Source organism: Chelonia mydas, chromosome 11 (genome assembly GCF_015237465.2).
Source record: "Chelonia mydas isolate rCheMyd1 chromosome 11, rCheMyd1.pri.v2, whole genome shotgun sequence".
NCBI lineage: Eukaryota > Metazoa > Chordata > Testudines > Cheloniidae > Chelonia > Chelonia mydas.
The window spans coordinates 66,733,214-66,750,282 of record NC_051251.2 but is presented as its reverse complement, the minus strand read 5'-3'; the positions used below and the strand labels follow the sequence as shown (position 1 = coordinate 66,750,282).

Sequence of the window (17,069 nt, the reverse complement as noted above, 5' to 3'; positions counted from 1 at the left end):
GTGAAAGGACCCCTCTAAGGTGGTGGTGTCCGCAGCAGCAATGGCTGGGGCTGGGGTCCCTTACTCTCTCCCCCAATCAAAAGGTCAAACAAAGGGACCCGGACAGGGACACCGAGCAGAGAATCTCGGACAGCGCCCACCGCTCCTCAAAAGCATCAAGGGAGTCGGTGGACGCCGCCCAGAGGAACTCCGCCCGGATATGTGAACGGACCGAGGATTGGAAAACGGCCCCACAGTCACAGGAAACTCCATCGGCCAACCTCCTCTCTCTGGTTTCATAGATGTCTGTTTTAGCCAGGGCCAGGAGGAGGTTAACTAGGAGATCCTGCGACTTTGTGAGACCACGGATGGGGAGTGCATAAATAAAAAGGTGAGCGGAAAAGTGCAACCAAAAATGTAATAGGAGATTTGTGAGGAGCCGGAACAGGGGCTGCAGCCTGGCGCACTCCAAATATACGTGCACCAGGGTTTCCCTCACACCGCAAAAGGGACAAGTATCTGGGATGGGGTTGAAATGCGCCAAGTACATGCCCATGCTTACAGCTCCGTGAAGGAGCCGCCAACTGATGTCCCCGATGGGCCTCGGAACCAAGGTGGAATATAGGCTGGCCCACTGGGGCTGCTCACCCTCCAAAGGTGGCAGAAGGTCTCGCCACTTTGTGTCAGAGCGGGACACTAGGGTGAGGGCGTGAAGGGTATGGAGCATGAGGGTGTATAGATGTTTCCTTGGAGCGGTTTGGAAGCATACCGGCTGCAGTTCATGCAGCCAGCTCGCAGTAAAGGGGTGAGGTGGTTGATTGGGTCTACGGGGCAGGGGTCCAATTAAAAGGTTCGGCGGGCCTGGAGTAGAGGGTGGGCAGGGCATGCCTTCGAGCAGGACCCGGTCGAGGTAAGCTCGAGCAGCGGGCGGCAAAGCGGCCTTCACCTCCTGAAGTACGCGCCGGGGGGGTGCGAGGTCTGGAGAGCCCCATTCTCCGAGCGAGCGTCAGGGGATCCAGCCAGTCTCCCTGGTCGTAGTCCAGGAGGTCTCTGACTCTCGTGACTTCCGCCAGGATCAAGCTCTGGCGCACCAAGCGGGACTCCGCCACCTGCACACGGAGCTGGGGGTTGTGTAGCACGGGCTCCGCGAGGAGATCTGCCCCCTTGGTGGCCACCACGGACCTGGTCGTTAAAAACAGTTTCCAAGTCCGGAGAAGGTCCTGGTAGAAGACCGGCAGCCAGGAGAGGTCTCGCGGAAGACCTCCCGGACGGAGATAAAAGAGCTGCCGGTGATATCGGAGCCCTCGGATGTGGCGCAGGATGGCGTGCACGAGTATGCTCCACGCCGAACTGCCTGCACCATAGAGGAGCCTCTGTAGGGTCTGGAGGCGGAAGACGCGGACCTGAGTGTGCAGACACTTCAGGCCCTGTCCTCCTTCCTTCAGGGGTAGATGAAGAACCCCTGCAGGGGCCCAGTGCATTCCTGACCAAAAGAACCCCAGAATCGATGTCCGGAGGTTGGTCAGGAAACCCAGGGCCGGGACCAGGGTGTTGAGCCGGTACCAGAGCATGGACAGGACTAGCTGATTAAGCACCAGTGCTCTCCCTCGGAGGGAGAGACATTGGAGTAGTCCCGTCCATTTCCGGAGCTGCTCTAACACCCCGCCCTCTAAATTTTCCCAGTTCTCCGGCAGAGAGGGATGCGCGGCAGAAAGGTAAATGCCGAGGTAGAGCAGCGGACTCGCGCTCCACCGGATGGTCTGAAGCACGGGTAGGAGGGAGCTCGCCTGCCACCAGTCTCCTACTGCCAAGCCAGAGCTCTTGACCCGGTTGACCCAGGCGGAGGAGGCTGCCGAATAGATGGCCTGGCAAGCCTCCGCCCGCGCCAAGTCGCCCAGGTCCTGGACCACAAGGAGCACTTCATCAGCGTACGCCGACAGGACCAGCCGCAGCTCCGGCTCCCGCAGCACCAACCCTGTCAACCTCCTGCGGAGGAGACAGAGGAAGGGCTCGATCGCCAGAGCATACAGGTGGCCCGAGAGGGGGCACCCCTGCCGTACTCCTCGCCCGAAGCTGACCGGTTCGGTCAGGGTCCAGTTGAGCTTAACCAGACACTCTGCGGAAGCGTACAGCACCCGGAGAAAACCCAGAAACTGGGTTCCGAAGCCAAACGCCTGCAGGGTGCCCAGGAGGTACCCGTAGTCCACCCTGTCGAATGCCTTCTCCTGATCTAGGGACAGGAGGGCGAACGACAGATCGTCTCTACACCCGAGTTCCAAGAGGTCCCGAACCAGAAATAGGTTATCAAAGATGCTGCGGTCCAGGACGGTGTAGGTCTGGTCTGGGTGGATCACGTCCACCAGCATGGACCCTAGCCGCATCGAGATTGCTTTCGCTACGATTTTGTAGTCCGTACTGAGGAGCGAGATGGGACGCCAATTTCGTAAATTGCGGAGGTCCCCCTTCTTCGGCAATAAGGCAAGCACAGCTCGCTTGCACGAAAGAGGGAGGACCCCGCTCTGCAGAGACTCGGCCCAGACGGTGACTAGGTCTGGGCCGAGGATGTCCCAAAACACGTGGTAGAACTCCACGGTCAGCCCGTCCATGCCTGGAGACTTATTAGTGGGCATACGACGGAGAGCTTCCGAGAACTCAGCCAGAGTGAGAGGAACTCTAGCTTGTCTCGGTCGCTCGCGCTGACCGTAGGGAGCTCCTCCCAGAGCACTCTGCAAGTGCTAGGGTCGGTCGGATCCGGGGAGAAAAGACTTGCGAAGAAGGCTCGGGCCCTCCCGCACATCTCCGCCGGTTCCGTGAGGGGGGCGCCGTCTTTTGCCAGGAGGCAGGTGATGTGTTTCTTGGCCCCCCTCATTTTCTCCAAGGCATAGAAGAAGCGGGAGCCGCGATCCATCTCCCAAAGGAGGCGGATGCGGGATCAAACAAAGGCGCCCCGGGCCCGAAGGTCCTCGAGGGTCCGGAGCTCCTCCCGCTTCTCCTGGCACACTCCGCAGAGGAGCAGGTCCTCGGGGCTGGCGGCCAGACGCCTCTCCAGCTCTAAGACCTCCCGTTCCAACTGCTCTATCGCCGCATTTCTCCGTCGGCTGGTGCCCCAGGTGTAGTCGCAGCAGAAAAGCCGGGCGCGCACCTTCCCCAGGTCCCACCATCGCTGCGCCGAGGGAAAGGCACGCCGCTGCCCTTGCCAGGCCAGCCAGAGTTCCCGGAAGGACGTCATGAAGCCCTCATCCTCCAACAGGCTATTGTTAAAATGCCAATAGGCCAGCCCTGGCCTCTCCGCACAGAGGGAGGCTGTCATAGTGGCTAGGTGATGGTCAGAAAATGGGGCCGGCCGAATGCTGGAGGAGTGGGCTTGTGAGAGATGGAAGCATGATAAATAAATGTGGTCCAACCGGGAGTGGCTTGACCGATGGGCCTCCACCCGGACAAAGGTGAACATGGAAGTGTCATCCGGGTGGTGATCACGCCAGATGTCCACTAGGGAGTGATGTTCGACTACCTCCCGGAGGGTGTCCGCGGTGTCCGGGCTCTGCTCGGTCCCTGAGCGGTCCCGCTCCTCGAGGGTGGTATTAAAATCCCATCCCAGGACCAGGCACTCATGAGAATCTAAGGTGCAAAGGAAGGCGGACGCCTGCTGATAGAACTGCAGCCGCTCTGGGCCCGATGTCAGGGCATAGACATTAACGAGGTTAACCACGAGCCCCTCTATATGGACCCAGAGATGCAGCAGCTGACCTGGCACGGCCTCGGCGACCCCTAGCACCTCGGGCCGTAGGTCGGGGGAGAACAGGGTCGCCATTCCAGCCTGTAGAACCGTGGAATGGCTAAAGTAGACCCTGTCCCCCCACTCCAGCCGCCAACTGTCTTCGGCAGTTGGATCCGTATGGGTCTCCTGCAGGAAAACCACAGAGCACACTCCCTCCTGAAGGAAGGAGAGCACCTGGGACCTGTGGAGAGCCATCCTACTACCCCGGGTGTTCAACGTTGCGATGGTGAGAGGTGTCATGGGGAGGGCCGGGGGGGATCCTCACTGGCAGGGATGCTTGCATCCCCCAGCGGGCCAAGCAACAGTCCTTGACCCATCCTGTAGGTGAGTAATTGTTCACGGAAGACACAGACCCGCCAGTAGGCCGCAGCATCCCGCTTCCCCGTCCCTTTACCTTCCCTCATGAGGGCCCTTGTGGCCCAGAGGATTCGAGAAAAGTCCCCCCATCGCTGGAGAGCAAGCTGTACCTTGTTGCAGGAGCCACGGACATCCTCTAAAATCTTCTGCAGCTCTCCTCGCAGCTCATAGGGGATGGGGTTACGGTTTCCCGGTTGTTCCCCGGCGGGGCCCTTGGTGCAGCCCCATGGCCCACTAAAACGGGCAAGCAGGGTGCGGACCCCCGACGGGGTGCCTGATGGGCTGGAGCTTCTAGGCCCTCCTCAAGCCCTGGGGTGATAGGGGGCAGTGGAGGGAAAATAGCAGCCCCAATGGGTCGGGGCAGGAGAACGCAAAGGCCGCTCCCTGGGGTCATCAGTTGGAAAAGGGAAGGAGACAGCCCTGGGGGTGGCGATAACATCGCAGGAGGTAAACTGGATAGGGGTAGGGGCAGGGGCAGGGGCAGAGGTGAGGTTCTGGGTTTCGGGAGACAAGCAGCTGGATGGTGGCGCCTCCCGATCAGGCTCGAGGGTTAAGGGGGTGGGGAGGGAGCTCTCAGTAACACCGGGCGCAGGCTCTATGGTGGATTTAGCGGCCACAGTGTCAGGAGGTGGATTATCTTCTGTAGGGCCCCCGCCCGGGAGGGAAGTCGATTGCTCCACACCAATGGGGGATGCCCCTGACAACTTGTGTCCTGGCTGCGTGGCGCTGGCTGTCACGTGAGCGGGCTCGGTGGTCGTCAGCGGGGTGCCATCAGCGGCTGGGTAGATGGAGGAGTCCAGGGGCTCCTCGGAGGTGGGAGCAGAAGCAGCAGTTAGGGGGAGGGACCATGGGGAAAAGAGGGGTGGAGTGAGGTTGCCCAGATCGAGGTTTGTTGGCAAAAGGTCGTCCTCCCCCTGGGCGACCGGGGTCAGATGTAGGGCCTCAATCTCCTGGAACATGGAGGAGAGGACACTTTCCGCTGCCCCGGGGTTCTCCCCGCTGGCACCCGCCACGACGGTTGCCTCGGGGTTCACGGGGGCTTCGGGTAGTGTCAGGACAGAAGGGGCTTCCTTGAGGGTTTCGGAGGAGAGGGTCTCCCGTGGAGGGGAGACACTACCTTCCGGTGCTGCCACGTCTTTCCCGGCTGACACCGGTGGATGGGACGCACTCGTGGGCAAAGTCGAAGGCTTGGCATCGGTGCCCCCCTTCCTGGTCTTCCGGGGGGCCTCCACTTCGGGTAGATGAGGCGGAGCTTGGGACTTCCGCTTTCCTTGCTTCCCCTGGACTAGGGCCCAGCCCTCCATGGCATCATCTGGGGGCTGGTTAGCAGGGGTCGTGTCAGGGGGTAAAGGCAATGGCTCAGGGACTTGGGGGGGGGGGGAAGGTGGGGCAGCATAAGGGAGGGAGGATTCTCCCTGGGGCAGGCTCTCTCCCATGCCTAGTGGTATCTCTGCCACACCCTCCTCCATAGGCCCCGCCAGATTGTCAGCAGCAAGGGCGGGGCTCTCCCACTCGTCTGGGCATTGTAGGGGAGGTGCCCCTTGGGCCTGAGCGGGAGTAGTGATGGTCCGAAGAGGAGGGGGGCAGGTTCGGGTACTGGGCGACCAGGGGCGTTGGCAATGACGGGGCCGATGTCCTGCCGGGTCTCGAGGATCCCAGGTGCCCCTCCTTGCCGGGCTAAGGGGCAGTCCCTCTGGACATGCCCCGACGCCCGGCAGATGTTGCACCAGGCTTCCCCCGTGGAGAAGTACACCCGGTAACGGGCCCCCTGGTGGGGGACTAGGAAGGACCCCTCGAGCGCCTCTCCATCACACGCCGCCGACGGCAGTAGAAGCTGCACTTGCCGGCGGAAGGAAAAGATGTGACGGAGGGTGGGGTCCTTGCAGCCCAACGGGAGAGGGCTGATAACAGAAACAGGTTTCTCCAGGGTGGAAAGGGCGGGTAACAGGGCAGCACTGGGGAGAAAAGGAGGGACAGACGTCAGAACCAGGCGGACGCCCAGGTCCTCTAGCGGCTCTAGGGGGACAAACACCCACCCCACCGCCAGGCCCCTCTCCACTGCTTCCTGGGCGGCAGCCTCCGATGCTAAGAAGACGACGACCTTCCCGTACATTTTGGAGGCCACCACAATGGCCGAGGGCCCCACCACCCTTGCCAACGCCCATACGTAGGTCTCCACGTGGGGCGAGGCGGGCACCAGGAGGCATCGGACACCGTGCTTCCTTGTCATGGTGGGAAAGGGGCCCCGGCAGCTATTGGTGGTGGCGGAGGTGGTGGGTAGGAGAGATGATGAGGCGGCAGGCGGGGGGGCTGCTGCCGCCCGGGCATACATCCTGGGGGCTGAGGGAGGGACACCCGCAGAGCTGGTGGAGGGGGCAGCGGGGAAGGACGCCGTGGTCGGTGGCGGGGCTGCAGCAGTGGGGGTGGCCCCTGCCATGGAGGGCCTGGTGGTTTTAGCGGGGCCCTTCCCCTTCTTCTTGCCCTGGCCTTTCCCGCCGGCTGGGGGGGCTCCCCTAGAGTCTGGGGAGGCGATGGGCATGGGAGCGGCGGATGTCACCCCGGTGCCCTCCACTGCCGATGCCCCAGCAGGGGCGGTGGCAGGTGGTTAACAGGAGTTGGGGTCAGATAAAAAGGGACAAGCTGTGGGATGGACAGTTTGGGGGGAGGGGGGCACATGAACCAATGTACGCTCGTACAGAGAGTCCTGTTTGGTTGGCTGGTGCTTCTGGCCCACATGGTGGAATCAGGGCGAGCATCTGAGTCCAGAGGCAGATGTTAAACAGCCAGCAAAGATGGTGGAGGGGGACAGTGGTGAAGATGGTAGTGTGGGTGGGTGACACAGATGGATCGGGGGGCAGCTCCATGCCACACCCCCTGTGTCCCTACAAACACAGTCAAGACACAGTCAAGGCCTCCCCCCACACGAGAGCACAGTTTGAAAGTTACTCAGTCTTAAGGCCCCCTCCATGGCGATTTTTGTAGATTCCCCGGGCGGTGTTCCTCCGGTGGATGACTTTTTCCCTTTCTTTTCTGGGCTTTCTTTGCAGCTGTAGCATTCCAGGGATGCCAGAGCAGATGATAAGAGACTTTCTCGGCCAGATACAGGTCCACAAACAAACAGCAAACGGCTGGGTCTGGGGGCTGGGTCCCTCCACTCCCCCACTCCGGGGAGTGGGTCAGCAGGCCCCCCCTCTCTCGGGGGGGGGGGCCTCAGCTGGAGCGGCAGCATCGTCCAAGGGCGGGCGGGGGGGAGGCCGACAGCCAGCCGGCAGCCAACCAGCACTCAAGCAACAGCAGAAAGACAAAACAAAAAAGGGGGGAGAAAGGGGGAGAGCGTCTGGCCCAGTCGGGGGGAAGCTGAAAGCAGGGGCAAAAAGCGAGGAAAACCCAGGCCAGAGGGTAGCAGGAGAGTGCTAAAAGGGAGCCTTCTTCCCTATAGAGGGAAGAAAGTTTGCTATAGATTAATTAAAGCACCTGAAGCCAATTAGACCACCTGAAGCCAGTCACCTGATTACCCCCTCCCCCGCTTCAATCAGAGAAGGGAAGGAGTTGAAGCAGAGTGGATTGGTGTTGGAGCAGAGAGCCGTTTGGAGGAGTTGAAGCAGAGTGGATTGGTGTTGGAGCCGAGAGCAGTTTGGAGGGAAGCAGTGGAGAGTTTGGAAAAGTGCTGCGGTGGGCTAAGACGACCAAGACCCAAGGTAAAGGGACACCTGGTTTGTGCAGAGGGAGGGCAGGAAGCCCCACAAGCTGAAGGGCAGGAGAGGGAAGTAGCCCAGTTTACCGCTATCCCTAGGGCCCCTGGGCTGGGACCTGGAGTAGAGGGCAGGCCCAGGTCCCTCTCTCTTCACTCCCCTCCTTTAGGACACTAGTGGGGCAGTTAATACTCCAGTTCAGGGATGAGAAATGGTGCCCTGAACCCTCCCCAAGAAGAGAAAGCACAAGACCCATCAAAGTAGTGCCAGCATTTTTCCACAAGGACTATGATCAATTGTTCTCCATGTCCACTAAAGGAAGGACAACTGATAATGAACTTAATATGCAGCAAGAAAGATTTTAGGTTAGATATTAGGAAAAACTTTCTGGCTATCAGGATAGTTAAGCTCTGGAACAGACTTCCAAGGGAGGTTGTGGAATCCCCATCACTGGAAGTTTTTAAGAACAGGTTGGACAAACACCTGTCAGGGGTAGTCTAGGTTTACTTGGTCCTCTCTCAGCACAGGGGACAGGACTCAATGATCTCTTGAGGTCCCTTCCAGCCCTAAATTTCTATGATTCTGTGAAATAAGTGTTTCAGTTCAGAAGTGCAAGGCCTGTTCAAAATACTGACTTTATTTTATTTTTTTATTTACTTTGCTTTATCAATGATTGACATTTGGATTGGTGATGGTCAGGAGAATGGCCTGGGAAGGGGATATTAGAATTGTAAGCATAGATGAGGCCAAACCAAAAACATTTAACCTACTCTTCTCTGCTCTGGAATTTTTCCAGCACCCTTGCTTCTGGAACAGTTTGGATGGGGAGGATAACGAGTTTATGAAAACCCCAAAGCACAATTCCTTTTTGCCCACATTGAGTTGTTGCATCCTTACTTGCTTGTCAAGCCAGTTTCCAACTTTTTGTTACTATGTAAGATTTCAAAAGGATTAACTTACACCGCCAAAACCCCCCACAGAATTTTACAATTAGTAATGAGATCAATTCTGTCCTGTATGTCCTCCTAGTGCCTCAAATAAAGAGGGGCAGATAAATTAGCAAACAAACAGAAAGCAGCAACCCACCACTGCCCACTGTAATTTGCAGTGTTAGTTCAGTATTTTATTCATTGCACATTTGGTTTGATAGCTAAAAACACACCAGTTCTGAGCTGGCCACTGAATACATTGGGCTGGCAAATTAGATTACTGCGGGGGCTCAACTGGAAAAGACCAAATTTCTTACAGTATTCTCTTTAGGAGGCTGTTAGCAGAGGGAATTAAAGATGTTGTGGTTTTTTTTCCATTCCTGCATGATGCGGGAAGACTCATAGAGCTGTTGCAGGGTTTTTTTGTACTAAAAACATTGGAGATCAGATGCAGACCACGAGAGCTTAAAGAGGCTTGCCAGTGTCTCGCACTGATCCGCCAGAGAAAAGCGAGTTCCCAGACTTACTTAAGACTCCTTTCCATTTTCCAGGCTAAAACATATATGTTACTTCACATCTGAAGATCAATACTGTCTTTGAAGAAGGCGTGTAGGTGTGTGTGTGTGTGTGTAGCTGCTTCCAAAATGGAAATTTTACCCAGGAAATACATTTCAAATACACTGTATATTGTACATATTATTCTATTATAGATATTACATCACACTATATATTTTATAGTATTTATAGTATAGTATGTGTTATTTTGTAACAAGGATCCAAGTTAAAGAATCTGTTATTTATATCATACATGTAGCTTCCCGGCTTTTAGAGATTACTGCACAGTTTGTCTGATGTTCATGATTGTTTGATATATATTATTATGTTTTATATTCCCCATGGTCACACTGCTTTAACCATCAGGACAGATATACATACATGCATGTGGGCATATGTACGTCTCCGTTTTCAAAAGTGACTAGTGATTTTCAGGTGCCCAATCTGATATGCCTGAAGGGGAACTGATTTTCAGATGGTGGGTACCCAGCACTTTCTCTTAGAGCCATGTAAGGTGTTGACTGGTGATGCTGAATGCCCATCTGGAACTTTTGAAAATTTAGGCCAGTTTATATCTTAATGTAACATTATGTTCCATTAGAAGAAGAAAGAAAAGAGAGAGAGAGAGCGTGAGCGCGCACAAGAGCACTTTGGGGGATATACTTCTGTACAGTAGAATAATAAGAGGATTTATATCACACTCTTCCCAAAAAGATAGCTGAAAAATACATCTTATCTGTTTGTGGAAAGGGACAGCACAACAGAGAGGTGGAGAGGAGAAGGAAGAGTATTGTTCATGAGTTCATACGACCTAAAATAGGGGCATCCCAGGCAGACTGGCTGCAAGAACAGACTTGTGAGAGATTAATTAGGTGCCATAGCAGGAAGGTCCATTCAGAATCTCTGAGCAAGGTGAAAATGGACTAAAGTGATGGACAATAACAGCAATGGAAGGGAAGGAAATGAGTTGTACATTTCCATCAAGCACATAAACACTTAGGCTTGATACAGCTCTCTCTCTCTCTCTCTGCAACCTCCATACCAATGTGTAGTGATGAGAGAGCTCTCTCACGCTCCAGATTTAATTTACCACTCTGGTAACTGACTGACTGATATTTCTGAGAACCTCTGACTGCTATATAGAACAAATTCATCTTCCTTTCCAGCTGAGATATAATTTAAATGAGACTGCATTTCTTGCATACAAGCTCCCTTCTAGTTGGAAGGGAAAACTTTTATCTAGATGTTCTACTGTGGAAAAGGAAAACTTGGTTAGAAGCAATATACCAGCAATATACCACCAATGACTCTAGCACATTTTGTACACAGTGGGCCAGATTCTACACTTTTGACATGGGAGTAAATCCAGAGAAACACCAGTGTTTTAAAACGCGTTGCTTCAAAGAGAGCCTGATGAAACAAAGAACAGAATCCTTTCTTTGTAAAACAAACACTCATTATAGATGGGCTTAGGTGCTTCAGAAATTTTTGGGTAGCTCAGAAAATAGAGGAAACCACCTATTCCTAGTAGGTTAGGTATTTGTACCAACCTGACAATTTCCTTAAAGCCTGAGCCACTGGAGTCATAGGAATACATGAGTATCTCAACTTTCATTTTTTTAAGGTACGTTTTTAGCCCTCATGTTAGCAGAGAACAGAATACAAATGTGACCCCAGTGTACCTTAAAGAACATAAGGCAAATGGAAATAACCCAAAATTTGTTAATTTTTTAAAAAACGTTGATTTGGGGGCAGGTCCTGACTCATGATGATTGAATATTTGGGCTTGGCAATTGTGGTAGTGTTCAAATACCACTTAGTAAAAATTTCTAAGCAGGCAGCTGGAGGCACTTTATTAGCTCTTTGCCCACTTAAACTAAAGAGGACAAACCATCTCCAACACCTTGCTACTTTGTCGGCTATCACCTTACAGACTCAGGGTTGTCAGTTTAAAAGTCTAGCGAGCCACAGACTGTGCGTCCCAGATAATTCCACCACACCTACGTGCAGCCACCTTTCTGGATTTGCTGCTCAGAGCAGCAAGTTCCCATGGTCTCTTTTTGAAAATAGCAAAACCCTAGCTGTAGGGTATTAGGTGTAAAGGGATCAGCTGATTATGTTCATGCTAATTAATCCACACAGGCTGGCAACTGAAGGTGTGTCCCTCTTAAAAACAGAATCAACTGCACCAGATTTTTAAATTAAAGAAATGATAAAAAAATGGAATAATTAATCTTAAAATGGGGCCTTGTATAGTAAGTTACAATTGAAAAAAATGATAATGAAGCACCAACTCAACTTTAATCATGTAATCATACAAAGTGCAACTTATCTTAGTCCAATGCCATATTAGGCCTTGATTCAAAAAAGGCACTTAAGTAACGTGCTAAAACAGTAAGCCTCAAACAGCAGCATCTTTCTTATTAATTGTTTTCTCAAATCATAAAACGGAAAATAACACTAAACTCCTTCTTCATATCTATCATATAACATCCTGCCATCTGAATTGCCTTTGCTATCAACTAAAAACGTGTGGGAAATTTGCACCATAAAGTGATTAACAAATAATCTGCACACAGTAGTTCTGTGAAAGTTTTGTAAAATCACACACCAATCTCAACCCTGTTAAGCTGATAGAATGGGACCAGTTAAAAGGAGAATACTGTCAACAGAAACACACCCTATCAGTTACCCACTGTGTGACTTTATCTCCAAAACGTGTTTAACTCAGGGACAGAACCTTTTGGGCCAAGATCAAAAAAGAAGTATAGCAAATGGGCTGGCTTGAGACATTAAAATGCCAGTTTGTTTTATGATGTTATAAATACATCCTATCACGTCTTTCTATTTTATTACCTCTATTTTATTTCTAGGTAGCTTCACATATGACACATCCAATTATTCATGTCAAGAATATAAAACTACTAGTATTTCAGTAAAAAGTGCCTACCATCACTTATAACAATGATTTTTTTCTTGACCCATTATTTCACTAAACATAACCAGGGTTTCATAAGACATTGATGAGTGGGGACATATCCTCTATAAAGCATATTTGTCTTAGACAAGGTAGAGATGTGTATGATATTGCCAATATGAGCCATTCAGCTCAATGCAAGATATTCTTTCATTACCTCCCTTCAATAAAATGAAGTTATCCTCTAATTCTGAAAACTCAGTTTACAGTCTCTGTGTAATTAATGTTTGTACAGTGCTTTGAATAAGAAAAGTGATGGAGTACATAGGTGCTTATTATTATTTTTGTAAACATACAGAAATTCTCTTCCCTAATGTAAATTTACATGCACTTAGAAATAGAATGAAGATCAGATAATTGGTTGTATAAATAATCGATATTAATAATACTCAGAATTTAAAGTATTTTCATCTACAAAATCCTGGACAAACATCAGTGGCATTGTGCAAATGGATCTGTGTGGGCAGTCCCCTGACTTCAGTGCTGGTTCAGGGGGGTCTACCTGCACGGATCAATTTGCAGAGTCTAGCCCAAAGTCATTAAGCCTCACAACTGCAATTATGTTGCCTTATTCAAAGCTAAATTTTCTCACTGTACACTTTTAAACCATACTGGTGGATAAAATTAAGATTACGTGCCATATCTCCCATTATTCACATCAGCAATCCCATTGAGCTCAGTGTGACTACTCGTGGGAGTAAGCCAAGCAGTGGCTGGAGATTGGCTACATCAGAGCAGCAACCCAATCCTGCTCCCACTGAAGGTAATGCAAGTTTTGACATTGCTTTCAGGGGGAGCTGGACTGGGCCTTAGTTTATCACCATGGGAGGTTGGCAGTCCAAACCCTCGGTCCAGTACACAACAAACTGGCGCATGTAAAAAGAAACTGACCCCTGAAGCAATACAGACTTGACTGATACGTTAAAAATTCTCCACTCTTCCCCACATCCCTTCCTCTTTAGTCTGCTAATATCAAAGCCAAGGCTTAACTGCTAGAAACAACAAAGGGGAAAAAACCTACGAGATGGTATGATGTTTTATTAATATTTTCTAGGTATATAAATAAACACATTTCCTCTGACTCAGCATCTTCACAAGTCAGCAATAAACTATCATTTATATTCTTCTGTTATACCTCCTTGAGAAAAATGAAAATTGATGAGTCTCATAATTTAACTGTGACAGCTCCATTCTCAAAGTTCAAACTGCTTCTCGTTTCATTAAAAAGATAAGTCAATTTTAACCGCTTACATTTTGGTCTTGCTGCAGCATTTTAATTTATGCTGTTAGGCGGTTTTCTTCTCAGAAACTTGGCAAACATACTTTTCCTGTATTTTGAATGGAGCTGAATTTAACTTGACAGCTATTCACTGACACCAAGTTATAAAGAGTCTTGCCATGACAAAAAACATAATTGGCCCTGCCCCGGTTCACAGTGAAGTCAATGGCAAAACTCCCATTGATTTCAATGAAAGCAAGATCAGGCCATTTGTTTACGCAACAATGTAATCTGGTGCCAACATAACCAATGGAGTCATAGCAGTTCTGGCAATATGTTTGCTGTTGGCTAACAGCTACCACAGTACTAGAAGAAGGAATGCAAAATGCTATTTTGGCTCTGCCCTTGCAATGAACACTATGCAGGCAAATCCTTCTGCCCACATAGTATCTCATTCTCCATATGGGGGCCCATATCTACCTTTAGGGAGCAGCTCAGGGCATGAGCAACTTTTGAGTTTAAAGAACAGGAGTACTTGTGGCACCTTAGAGACTAACAAATTTATTTGAGCATAAGCTTTCGTGAGCTACAGCTCACTTCATCGGATGTAGCTCAAGAAAGCTTAGGCTCAAATAAATGTGTTAGTCTCTAAGGTGCCACAAGTACTCCTGTTCTTTTTGCGGATACAGACTAACACGGCTGCTACTCTGAAACCTGTCATTTGAGTTTAACGCACTGCTCAACAGAAACATTCAAAAAGAACAGGAAAATAATCTAATTGTGATGCTGGAGGTTAGTCTTGGAAATTTACTGGACCTTCCGGGATCTTTGCTCCTGGTACGTTTTTCCTGGTCTAAAAATTATCTTGTTGCATTTCTGTAATTTGAAAAAATGCCTCCATTGAACACTACTCAGAGAGGGAAAACTTACGGGACTAAATGGCATAGAGAACACACAAAGAGCGGCCCAAGATAGATAGGGATGGTAGTGCCTTGTTTGTGTCCTTAGTGATATCTGATGGTTCAGGAAGGATTCAGATTGAAAACGAATATCTGCAGATATGTTCACCAAATGCCCCCTGTCTTCAGCTGATTTCAAACTTACAATTAATTGGGAGAAAGCAACTCGCTAGTCAGAACAATATTCTGAAATGGGACTGGAGAACATAAAAATACTCCCAGCTCTGGAAACAAGGATTCTATAAGTGCTTGAGGAAAGAAGCACCAAAAGCTTATGCCTTACCTCCACGACTGAAAAGCTTGTTTCTCAGCTGATTACAAATTTAAGACAGGAATTATATTATTGCAAGAAATAAAAGCAGAAGGCAACACAATATTTCTTAGTGTACACAAGTAATTTTGTGGGGAGAAAAATATAGTAACAGACTTTTGGAGGGGTGCAATTATATGTATATTAGTGGAAACTGTATAACTGATTTGGTTCGTGGAAGTTTCCAGCATTGAGTGGACACCCAGTAAGAAGACTGCTCAGTCTACCAAGAGGCATCAGTGAAGAAACACTGGTTGCTACGGTGTTGCACATGCATTTGGCTCCCTGATGGTTCTGGCTATCCTAAGATGCAATGAGGACCCCTACCTTCCACTCTTCTGATTGCTGAGCTTGTTTCTATCTAGACTACACTATGGTAGTGGCTGTTGTGTTTTCTAGCACAGAAGACTTTTACAAGTACCTATTGGAGACACCTAGAAAAAGAAGATTGAAAAAAATGTGAAATTCTTTATTTTCCGCATGGTGTGTTTTAAATAGTCCTCAGAATCAGGACTTATTTGGTAAATACTGAAAATAATTTCTGATAGATACTATTATTTGACTTGTTTTATGTGACTAAAGTATATATCCTGGCATTACTCTAATTAGGCTTTAACAGGAGAGTGTAAAGAATCCTAACAGTGTATGACTATAATCTTTGTCACCTGTTCTGTAATGACTTGAAACATTAATAATTAGGCTTTTGCTAATTATCCTAATGAAGGATTAGTCAGATAACGATTTTACACTGCTTTGAACATGTAGAGCGCTACATAAAGTGGTAAGTATTATTATTTAGATTATTTTTGGTTTCAGATAAAGGCTTTTCTGGTTTTAAAAGGAGAAAAGATAAAAGGTCTAATTAAAATAAAATAAAATTAAAGCTCCAATCTTGCAGAGACTTAGGGCTAGTCTATACATAGTTTCGATACTGATTGAACTTTTTCGATTCAGAGTGTGATTTTATTCTGATATAACTAAATTGGCAGAATCCCTCGTTTGAATGCAGTAAAAGCAGCTTTGTATTGGTGTAATTGCATCCACGTTGGTGAGCTATGCTGATTTCTAAATCTATATAGCTGAACCAGTGCAAAATCTGCTTATAGACAAGACCTTATGGAGGTGCGGATTGGGGGACTAATCAAGGACTTAAAGTTAAGTATGTGCTTAAGTGCTTTGTTGGATCCTGGCCAGAGTACACAGCCCCTCAGAGGAGCCAGACCGAAAACAACCACAGTAATTAGCACCTGTATTGGTAATGTCAACAGAAAGCCAACAGAGTGAATGATCATAATGAAGGGAGACAACTAGTTTTTCACGCATACTCCTGAGGCACATTGGCAAGGCAGACTGGGAAAGCCTGGGCTGTTGTACAGCAAGCTGTATCTATTCTGATGTAGAACAGATGATAGGACTTCCGTTTCCAGGATTGCCATTTATTTTTTGCGGGGGAGGAGGGCAGAAATACTTCAAAAATGCCTTAGCTTGTTCAATGACAATACCCCATGAGATAAAAAGGCTTAGAACATACTACACATTTTTCATACCAGATTTAGATGGATATTTCACTTTCTTTAAAAATATCGACTAAGCTGGCCTCTGTATTTGCTCAGCTTGCTTTAAAATATCCATAGAGAAAGAGCTTGACTGTCAGAGGAGCTGAGCATTCCCACCTCCAGCTGAAGTCATCAGCACCTGCCAGGACTCAGCACTTCTCACAACCAGGCCAAAAATGTTTGCTAAAATGGATACCTTATTTGTGCGTCATTGTGTATTATGGAAACGTATTATTAATAATAGGCAAAAGATTTTCACAATGACTAGTCATTTTGGGGGCCCATACCTGAAAGGGATCTGATTTTCAGAGGGTCGGGGTTGAGCACTCTCTGAAAATCACACCTCTTCAATGGGTTTCAAATTGGGCACTTAAAAACGGAGGTACCTGAAATAACTAGCCACTTTTGAAAATCTTGGCTTTATTTTATGAAGCAACCCTCTCCTATCCCCATCAAGGAAACTGGGGGTGCCACTTAAGTAGTTAAAAATAACCACAAATGGATGTAAAACATGTAATTAAACCATCGTGAAACACTGCAGTACTAGTACGACCATGTTTCTGCCCACCAGCTCTGTAGCAAAAGAATAAATTATATGCCTCACTCCCTGAGGACAGGTTTCAGAGTAGCAGCCGTGTTAGTCTGTGTCCGCAAAAAGAAAAGGAGGACTTGTGGCACCTTAGAGTCTAACAAATTTATTTGAGCATAAGCTTTCGTGAGCATCCGATGAAGTGAGCTGTAGCTCACGAAAGCTTATG

The 17,069-nt window shown here is 49.3% G+C and overlaps 1 protein-coding gene across 5 annotated transcripts in view; it reads right to left on the bottom strand.

Moving 5' to 3' along the window:
* SPAG16 (sperm associated antigen 16) overlaps positions 1 to 17,069 on the bottom strand; it is a 710,758-nt gene that overhangs the window by 236,398 nt on the left and 457,291 nt on the right. The gene's annotated exons all lie outside the window — the stretch shown is intronic.